Genomic DNA, 10,526 nt, shown 5'->3' with positions numbered 1-10,526 from the left:
GTGAGGCGCATCCGGTGGTGGCCGCGTGGTGTGCTGGGGGGGGTGTGTAGCAGCGGCGGCGGCGAGCCGGGCGGCCGCCGGAGTTCGGGAATCCAAGCTTTAGGCGTTACGGGGCACGGCAGGCGCGGCCGATGGGCTCTACGGGTTGCTGGGGTCACCAGGAACACTCGGAGGCAACAAGCGCAGGTGGAGTAGCTCGGGAGCACGAAGCTCACCGTCCATGGCGGTGGCCGGAGCTCGGGTTCGGCGGGGCAGCTAGCTAGGGGACGAAATCAAGTGCACGGAGTGAGGGGAAGAGAAGAGGAGCTCACGAGGAGTCGAATGGAGCAGACGGCGAGCTCGGGGGAGGTCGGACGGCGGCGAGTCGGCGATGGAGATCCGCGGCGGACGACGATGAAGAAGTGGTCGTGGACGGCGCGTCGGTGCTCTTCCGGCCATGTGAGCTGACGGAGAGGAAGAGGGTGGCACAGCGGAGCTCGTGGGCTGGTCCATGGGTCTAGTGCTGGCCGGTGGCCGTGGTGGTGACGAACGGCGGCGACGAACCCGTTCGGTGAGTGTGTGTGAGAGAGAGAGATCCAGGGGAGAGGGTGAGGACGGGGGAGAGTGAGAGGAGTCTGGGGGGGCGAGGGGGAGTGCGTGGCACTTGGGGCTGGCTCCAGAAGCAGCGGAAGCAGGAGGTGGCTCGGGCGCGTGCCGGTGCGCGGTGGCCACACGCCCTCGTGCCCACTGGCACGAGGTTGAGGATGAATGGCGCATGGGCCTAGTGGGCTGGCTTCTCTCCTGGGCCAGGTAAGTAACAGGTACTCCCTCCTTCTGTTTTCTAATTTGTTTTTGTTTTCTAATTATTTGCCTCTGTTTTGAGCTTAGGAAAAATACCAAGGCATTTCCTAAAATCCTGAAAATATTCATGGACACTTGCTGAATTATTTCAGTGGCCCAAAAATAGTTCCAACATTATTTGAACATTTAATTATTTATAGAATTTAAATGCCCAAAGTCAAATATAATAAGATTTAATTCAAAAATCCAGAATGGCCTAGAAATATGTGCATCATTTTTGGCAGAGGTTTTCACCTTTAACAAAAATCATGAACTTTTCTAAGGAGCATTTTGGGTTTATTGAAAATATTTTTTTAGTTGAACCTAGTAGAATTCATTAGGTGCTAGGGTTTGAACAGTCCCCATTTCAAATTCATTTGAAAGTTAAACATGATGCACACATGAAGGGCTAGCCTTCTGCATACTAGGACTAGGGATGTGACAACTCACCCCCACTAAGCAAAAATCTCGTCCCGAGATTCAAGCGTAGGGTAAGATGAAAGGGGGAACGCAAACTAGTATAATCTTCACGATCCAGGGTGCACTTCATAAGAGCGTTGATTTGATCCTCATCTTTGTCTCGACGTCTTGCTCTGAGAACTCCATCCAACCTGACAAGGAGAAGAAAGGAAAATTCTAGAAGAATCGATCTTCTCGAAGATCGAGTAACTCACGGAATGAGGCATAGAACCATCTCTCGGGTTGAGACACGAAGCACACACCTAAAGGGATGGAGTGGAACAGATGACAAGGGTTCACTAGGTTGACAACAATTCCACACTTAGGAGGTGGTGAACGGTTGTCAACGTAGCGAGGAGTTGAGTTGCCATGATACCATAACGATACACCTTAGGGAAGGTGACTCGTAGAAATATCCCCTTAAGTGGCAAAAAGAATTACCTTTGATTCAGAGATCATTAAAACTCTTTATACCAGCCTAAGGCAATTCTCAAGCAATTGTTTAGAGGGGTTCGGTAGAATGGCATACCCGGATTAGAATGGATGATGTGGATTACCTTGTTGAAAACAACACAAGGGATGATTTTGGTAACTGAGGAGAAGCTCAACAGTAGAGAATGAGTCCACTATTTGAGAAGTTATAACATAACTGAGGAAGCTGAGAGCAAACCCAGTTAGTGCCGATGATAACACCTAGCGCTTGCGCGTGCTCTCAAGAACTTGAGCATTTCCATATTCATCAAGGTTTTACCAACATCCGTGTCAAGGATCCTGGCAACACAACATACCACCATGATGGATAGTGATGGATGGTGCAGATGGAAAGGAAGACAACACTTTCTCAGATTTCACCTTAGCGGGGCCAAGGGGACCAAATCTGGATGATCGACCGAGAGACATTTAGCACTCCGCTTCTAATGTTCTCCTTGATGTTCTAGTGCAACCCATTAATTAAAATGGTTTGGTTCCCAGAACATCAAGTAAAAGGTCGGACTTCGGGAGCACAAAAGAAAATCCATAAGGAACATCTAAGGAGCAAATCCTACGAAGTCCTTATGGGGAGGTGACCAAACGACTTAAACAAGATATTACAATAATAGCGCTTCCAGCTAGGTGCATCCACTTCACTGGAACCTATATCATAGCTCTTGGGAGAAGTTCCAACCGTCATATCTGCCTGAGATTTAGATCTGGTTGGTGTCAGAATATTCCAGACTCATCAAGTCTAGAAAGAAAATTAAAGTTGGCAACTCAAATCGACGAGATGGCGTTGCGAGATTCTCGGGGAATGGACTACGGTAGTAAGCTCCAAAACATGAGCTGGTTCTGCTACAAACATGTGAACATGTTGTCCCAGACAAAACATTATCACATGGTAGTCTTACAATAAAACACTACCGAGTTCAGGTGTGGAACCATAATCGAGGATATTGAAGTCCTTGCATAAGGCATGCTCTTAAGAAGGAACTTCCTTCCCTTGAACAAATCAATCAGTGGCTTGGTGTGCTAGGGGATACATATGGAATGAAGATGACCAGTCTATCAGACCATAGAATACTTCGCACATGCATGACTGACTTGGGATGATTCCAGAGGAGCAAAAACAAACTTTCTCGAATTCACGGCGGCAACTTACATCAAATGCACGTGAATCAAAGGAAGTCACTTCTTTCATCCAACATATACTTCATGAACGGGGCATGAAGAAAATGCTTACACAAGTTTCCATCACTAGCTTAATGTTCAACAAAATCATGGAGGAGATAAGGATGTTGTCGATGGGCTCAACAACAATTCATCCAGGTTCCCATATAAAAGGAATTCCATAGTTAAGTGAACACGGTGATAGCATTGGTCAGACCAAAGAATATAATGGTGTATGCTCGAGGAAAAACCATGAGTAAGACAACATTACGAATATCGTTGGTTCTGATTTGATTTGACGATAGCCCATACTCAAATCAAAGATTGGATAAGATAATAGATCCAGCAATTGACCATGAGGATCAACCAATAAAGATATCATCTTTCTTCAACACACATACAAGATATCCCTTAAAATGAACTAAGTCGGACAAGCTTTTATCTTCCAACTCTCCAAGTTGTTGTTCAGTTTACCAACTAGCTCAGGGTATCCAACACAGATTTTTGGAGAAGGGGGTGGTTTATGAAAAACCAACTTGATCACGAACCCAACATAGAGGTCAGGCGACAACCTGGTAATACTTCCGAGAAGATATTCGGAAAATTACGAACCACCAATATGTTATTTAGCTCGAAAACAATCTTGTTTCCGAGGCAAGATGATGTGATCAATTAAGAAAGGGATTGAAACCCTAACTCATTGATCAAAGAGTGCACCAGAAATAAGGACTAGGTAGCACGAACAGTCTTAGAATGATGATTCAAGAACCAACACGCTAAGAATGAAATTATTGTCCTTTAACTACCAAGCAACAAGGTTGCTAGGAGTATTGATTTCACACATCACGGTTCACTTGTCGACATTCCGGTTGCAACAACACGGGAACCGAGAAATGAATAATGATGGAGAGAAGTATCACTGTGTCAAGAGTTCATAGGATGGTGTGCAATTCCCATGACATTCTTGATATAAAGATGGTAATACTCCAAGGTAGAACAGAGCAAAAGCAAGATTAGCAATTTGATCTGCGGAGTACGACTGCTTTGACCCAATCCTGGAAATGGACAAGGTACTGGAGTTTGTTTCTCCTAGTCATTCCGGAATAGAATGGCTTGACGGACCACAAGAGTAATAGGAATGCACGCATACTCTTGACTATCGATTGGTAGACGAGGGTCGGAAGACAACTAAAGCGGGACAACTCAAAGGAACATACGGTTTTCTGAGTTGTGGATGCATAGGTTAGTATGTCGAGCAAAGCACAACATTTCTTCCGGATAACCCATGCAGAACAGGTAGGACTGGTAGGGTCACAATATAGAATGGAGAACTCATCGAGATCACTCTGGTTGTGATCCTTGGTTCAAAGAACTTCTGCCATAAGTGGTTCATAGTATTTGGAAGAAGGAAATACCACGAGCCTCGAGGACTATCACAAAGGTTACTAATAACCTAAAGGAACGAGCAAACACTATCAACATGAAGTGAGTAGGGTGAGTTTCGGGTTCAGAACCCGGAAATAGAATACCTACTAACTAAATGGCATCACAGGATGCTTTCGAGAATGATGGCCAGAATCATCACACTGGAAACACGAACATGGCTAGATTACTAGATGATCCCCTAAGACACCTAGGGTCATAATACTAGCTCCAACATATATGTCAAGGCAATAAAGTACCTCAACTCACTAATTTGTGTGATTAATCTGACCAAAGGCACATCGAGAACAGGAGGAAGGGATTTGCAAATGCATCAAACTATTTAGAAACCTGGGATGACTCGGACAGCATAACGGCTGTAAATGCTCGAAAGATTGGAGACATGCTACAAAAATGGTGGCATAGCCACTCAGAAGCACAATATCAAGGTTTCGAGATCAACAGTTAACATACAGAAGTAGTAGAACTGAACTGAGGCTTGAATCCAACAATCTTATAAGTCTACGGATTAGTAACACATGATCCTAATAGAAAGAAGAGAAAGCCTAGTTTCTTAACCCCATAGGAAAGATAAGATGACTCAGATCAGAAGGGCATAAGGTATAAGGAGTAAAAAGAGCCTTACGTTCCATCCCACAATCAATTCCCTTATATAACTAAAGCATTTCTAGACTCAACTTCGACCAGTTTGGCTTGGTAATCCTACATGCAGTCAAGCTCTGATACCAAAGCTGTCAGGACCCCGACTCAATGCCACATCGATCTAGCATGTAACACCTCATATCACTTTGCGGCCTCACGCACGGTATTCCCACGGGTGTCGCCTTACCTTTGCCCGGGACCGTTTGGGCCTTTTGGCACACGTATCTGATAGTGTCGCTAGCATCCGTATGATAAGGAGCCCAGGCTGACATGGCTAGTCGTAAACCCAAAGTGGCACAAACTTATAGGGATAGGCATCCATGACCCAGCATCAAACGTGTCGGTCATCAGCGAGTGAATCCAGGCTGTAGCACTGGGCTAGCAGGACTCCGGTGAACCAGGCTGTAGCGGGCTAACAGGACTCCGGTATTCATCGCGTGACATTTCCCCGAAGGGACAGACACATGAACGAAGAAGGACACATGCCGGCCAGCCTAAGTGCTCCAGAGCAGTAGCAAGCTACCATGGCTCAGTGGAAACACTAGGAGACATTTCCAGGTAAGAGAGGCTACCAAGGATAAACAACTAGATAGTCAGATCCCACACATACCAAGCATTTCAAAAACATACACACAATATGCTCGATATGTGTAATTACAACATGGCATCACAACATGACTCTACGACTCAGGTTTTTATTCAATAGGCTCCGAGGAGCGAGATATTACAAGCATGGGTCTCATGACCCAACATTCAGAGCATACAAGTCAAAACACAAACGGAAGCTATCGTGTCTGAGTACAGACATCTATAAATGAAAAAGGCTGAGAAGCCTGACTATCTACCAGATCCTGCCGAGGGCACAAGATCGTAGCTGAGGTAACAAGCTAAACGTCGAAGTCCACGCGAAACTACTAGTGAGACTGAAGTCTCTCTGCAAAAACATAAAATAGGCAAACGTGAGTACAAATGTACCCATCAAGACTTACATCAGAACTATCTACATATGCATCATTATCAACAAAGGGGGTGGTGGGGTTTAACTGCAGCAAGCCAGCTTTGACTCGGTGGCTATCCTAAACTACGACTGCAAGTAACTCTTTTGAGGTGGCACACACGAGTCCACATATTCACCATATCAATAAACCACTATGGATCCGCTCCCGTCTCCCTACGAGAACGCCATCCATAGCACTCACGCTTATCTTGCGTATTTTAGGTATCCACTTTCACTTGTCTATGAACTGATATAAGCAACCCAGAAGTCCTTTACCGCGGACACGGCTATTCGAATAGATAATGTTAACCCTGCAGGGGTGTACTTCTTCACACACGCTCTCACCACTTACCGCCGTTTACACGACATTGACTCGGCAACCTTCAAGCGGAAGCCCAGCGAGGGTGTCGGCCACGACCTGACTAACCAAACAAGTCTCTAGTCCAGGTTTATCGCCTACTCAGGTTCCATCCGCAAGGAGATCCGGCCGGGGTGTCGCTCACGACCCCAAATGTTGTGAGCAGGTTTCCCAAGCCCACCTCGACGGGTGGATCTACGCTTGGTACACCGTGCCACGGTGCCTAGTCTGTCCCAAGCCCACCTATACCGGGTGCCACTTGGTAGACTACTAACACTACCTACAAACACCAGAAACTAGTTGCAACTCCTGGACAGAGACCAAGTTGATTAATAAGTCGAGAGAGTCAATTAAGGATCCCAATGTGTGGTAGTAGCTGTTCATGGATCACTAACACAGAACTCAGTTCCTGAGGACGGCTGCAATGAGACAACCCACCATGTACTCCTACATGGCCTCTCACTGCTACCTTTACCAAATCGTGTTCACACACTTAGCTCTCAACAGTAGGACATGCTCACACACCTCCGATTCATTCCTGATGAATCAGACCTGACTCAACTCTAAGCAGTAGCAGGCATGACAAAAAGCATGAATGAGTAGGCACATCAGGGCTCAAGCAACTCCTACTCATGCTAGTGGGTTTCATCTATTTACTGTGGCAATGACAGGTCATGCAGAGGAAAGGGGTTCAGCTACCGCAGCAAGTAAAAGTTGTATCGTTGTTGTCCTAATGCAGTAAAATAGAGCAGGAGCAAGAGAGTGGGATTGTATCGGAATGAACAAGGGGGTTTTGCTTGCCTGGCACTTCTGAAGATAGTATAGTTCTTCATCGGTGTCATCGATCACATCGCCGGTACACGTCTATCGAGAGGGGACAATTACCGGCAAACAAGGAAGAACACAATCAATGCAATGCGACAATATGATGCATGAATGTGACATGGCAATATGATGTGATTTGAGCTAATGCAACTAGTAGCAAGTTAAATGGAGTTGGTTTGAACCCTAGGTTCAAATTCAAACTCCACATGTGATTATTTAAATGCCATTCCTATGATTTGTCCTAAACAGCAGCCATAATTTGCTCTATCATGATTCAAAATGATACAGATGGACAGATTGGATTTTTTTGATCATTTTTCATATATAAATTATTTCATTCTGAGCTATAGATTATTTTCTATGATTTTTCAAAGTTTTGGATATTTTCTAAATTAAACAAATCATTTAAGATCTATTTAAATTCTAGAAAAGGAATATTGCGTCAGCCTGACATCATCATGACGTCAGCAGAGTCAACAGGGCTGCCCTGGGTCAAACCTGACCAGGGGGTCCCACTGGTCAGTGTCACGGTGCTGGTTAGGTCGCTGACGTGTGGGCCCAGTCAACGGCCAAGTCAGCGGGTCAACTCAGGCATGTGGGTCCCGCTGGGTTTTAAACTAACCTAAACAGAAACTAAACTGGGAATAATTAGGGCGCGAGGCCCATTCATCAGTGGCCCAGGGGGTTGGTTAGCGGTGTGTTTAGGCCCTAATCACGGCCACGTCAGCGGTTGACGCCGGCGACCAAAAGCACGGCGGTGGCTCGCCGGAGATGCTCGGGGACGGAGCTACGGAGCATCGTTTCGCTCGTGGTTTGCAGCTACGGGACGCTGGCAGTGAGGTGCATCCGGTGGTGGCCGCGTGGTGTGCTAGGGGTGTGTGTAGCAGTGGCGGCGGCGAGCCAGGCGGCTGCCGGAGTTCAGGAATCCAAGCTTTAGGCGTTACGGGGCACGGCGGGCGCGGCCGATGGGCTCTATGGGTTGCTGGGGTCACCAGGAACACTCGGAGGCAACGAGCACAGGTGGAGGAGCTCGGGAGCATGAAGCTCACCGTCCATGGCGGCGGCCGGAGCTCGGGTTCGGCGGGGCAGCTAGCTAGGGGACAAAATCAAGTGCACGGAGTGAGGGGAAGAGAAGAGGAGCTCACGAGGAGTCGAATGGAGCAGACGGCGAGCTCGGGGGAGGTCGGACGGCGGCGAGTCGGCGATGGAGATCCACGGCGGAAGACGATGAAGAAGTGGTCATGGACGGCACGTTGGAGCTCTTTCGGCCATGTGAGCTGACGGAGAGGACGAGGGTGGCACAGCGGAGCTCGTGGGCTGGTCTGTGGGTCTAGTGCTGGCCGGTGGCCGCAGTGGTGACGAACGGCGGCGACGAACCCGTTCGGTGAGTGTGTGAGAGATAGAGATCTAGGGGAGAGGGTGAGGACGGGGGAGAGTGAGAGGAGTCTGGGGGGGCGAGGGGGAGTGCGTGGCTGGCTCCAAAAGCGGCGGAAGCATGAGGTGGCTCGGGCGCGTGCCGGCGCGCGGTGGCCACACTCCCTCGTGCCCACTGGCACAAGGTTGAGGATGACTGGCGCATGGGCCTGGTGGGCTGGCTTCTCTCCTGGGCCAGGTAAGTAACAGGTACTCCCTCCTTCTGTTTTCTAATTTGTTTTTGTTTTCTAATTATTTGCCTCTGTTTTGAGCTTAGGAAAAATACCAAGGCATTTCCTAAAATCCTGAAAATATTCATGGACACTTGCTGAATTATTTCAGTGGCCCAAAAATAGTTCCAACATTATTTGAAAATTTAATTATTTATAGAATTTAAATGCCCAAAGTCAAATATAATAAGATTTAATTCAAAAATCCAGAATGGCCTAGAAATATGTGCATCATTTTTGGCAGAGGTTTTCACCTTTAACAAAAATCATGAACTTTTCTAAGGAGCATTTTGGGTTTATTGAAAATATTTTTTTAGTTGAACCTAGTAGAATTCATTAGGTGCTAGGGTTTGAACAGTCCCCATTTCAAATTCATTTGAAAGTTAAACATGATGCACACATGATGGGCTAGCCTTTTGTATACTAGGACTAGGAATGTGACAGTTGTGAAGAAACACAGGACCACAATACTTTATCTCATCGACAAGGTGCACAATGAGATGGACCTTGACATCAAAGAATGACGGTGGGAAAAACATCTCTAGGCTAGACAATATTCTTGCAATATCATCTTGCATATAATCCAACTCCTCATGGTCTACCACTTTCTGCCATAGTTTATTGAAGAAATCACATAGCTCAATTAGTGTATTTTTCATATCTGTATCCATCAGATTTCTGATGGCCACCAGGAGGATTTATGTCAACATTACATGGCAATCATGTGACTTCATGTGTGCTAACTTCGTTTTACCTGAGCTCACATCCATGAGACTTCTGATGCTTGTGGAGTAGGAAGAGGGTGTCTTAACTGACTACAAATAGTTGAAGAACTCTTTTGCTTCTTTTGTACTGAAATAGTAACTCTGGTGCGCGTGGAGCAATTTGTTACCATATGGTGCTTCATTCTTGCGTTTTGATTGATCACCAAGCATATCGAGTCTTGCACCATCACCATCCTTTGTTTTACCTTTAATCTTGAGCGGAGTACCAAGGATGCTTTCACATACATTCTTCCGTACATGCATGACATCGAAGCAGTGGCATACACGTAGAATCTCTTAGTAAGGTAATACACAGAACACTGATTTCTTCTTACATTTGATCCCTGAGTGTTTGTTTCACCGTCAAAGCGTGGTTCTTGCCAAGCACAACATTAATTTTTTTCCATGTTATGGACCAACTCCCCAACATAAAGTCTTGGGCCCAAACCTACCTCTACCGTACCATCAAATTCAGCTTTCATCTTTTCATATGGGTGATCTTTCCGTAAGAACCTACATGACGCAAATATACGACTTTGTTTGAGTTGGGAAGAAATCTACTCAATGTCCTATACATGCATGTGACACCCCTACATCTCCCCTTGTTTTCTGCCCCGATGTGTTTTGAAATGCCGACATATCTTGAATGGTGTGCAGCAGCATCACATGTAGATCGAAAAACTCCTTTTTGGAAGCATCATAACATTTTACATCAGACTTTTGTACCCACAATGTCAACTGTTCTTCTACCAGTAGCTGAAAGTAAATGTCGATGTCATTTCGAGGTTGCTTATGGCCATGGATAATCATTGACATCATGATGTATTTTTCTTCATACACAACCAGGGAGCAAGGTTATATATGCACAGAAGCACCGGCCATGTGCTGTATTTTGTGCTCATATCGCCGAAAGGATTCATCCCGTCAGTACA

This window comes from Triticum dicoccoides, chromosome 6B (genome assembly GCF_002162155.2).
Source record: "Triticum dicoccoides isolate Atlit2015 ecotype Zavitan chromosome 6B, WEW_v2.0, whole genome shotgun sequence".
NCBI lineage: Eukaryota > Viridiplantae > Streptophyta > Magnoliopsida > Poales > Poaceae > Triticum > Triticum dicoccoides.
The sequence above is the reverse complement of the archived record's forward strand: the minus strand, read 5'-3'. Positions refer to the sequence as shown.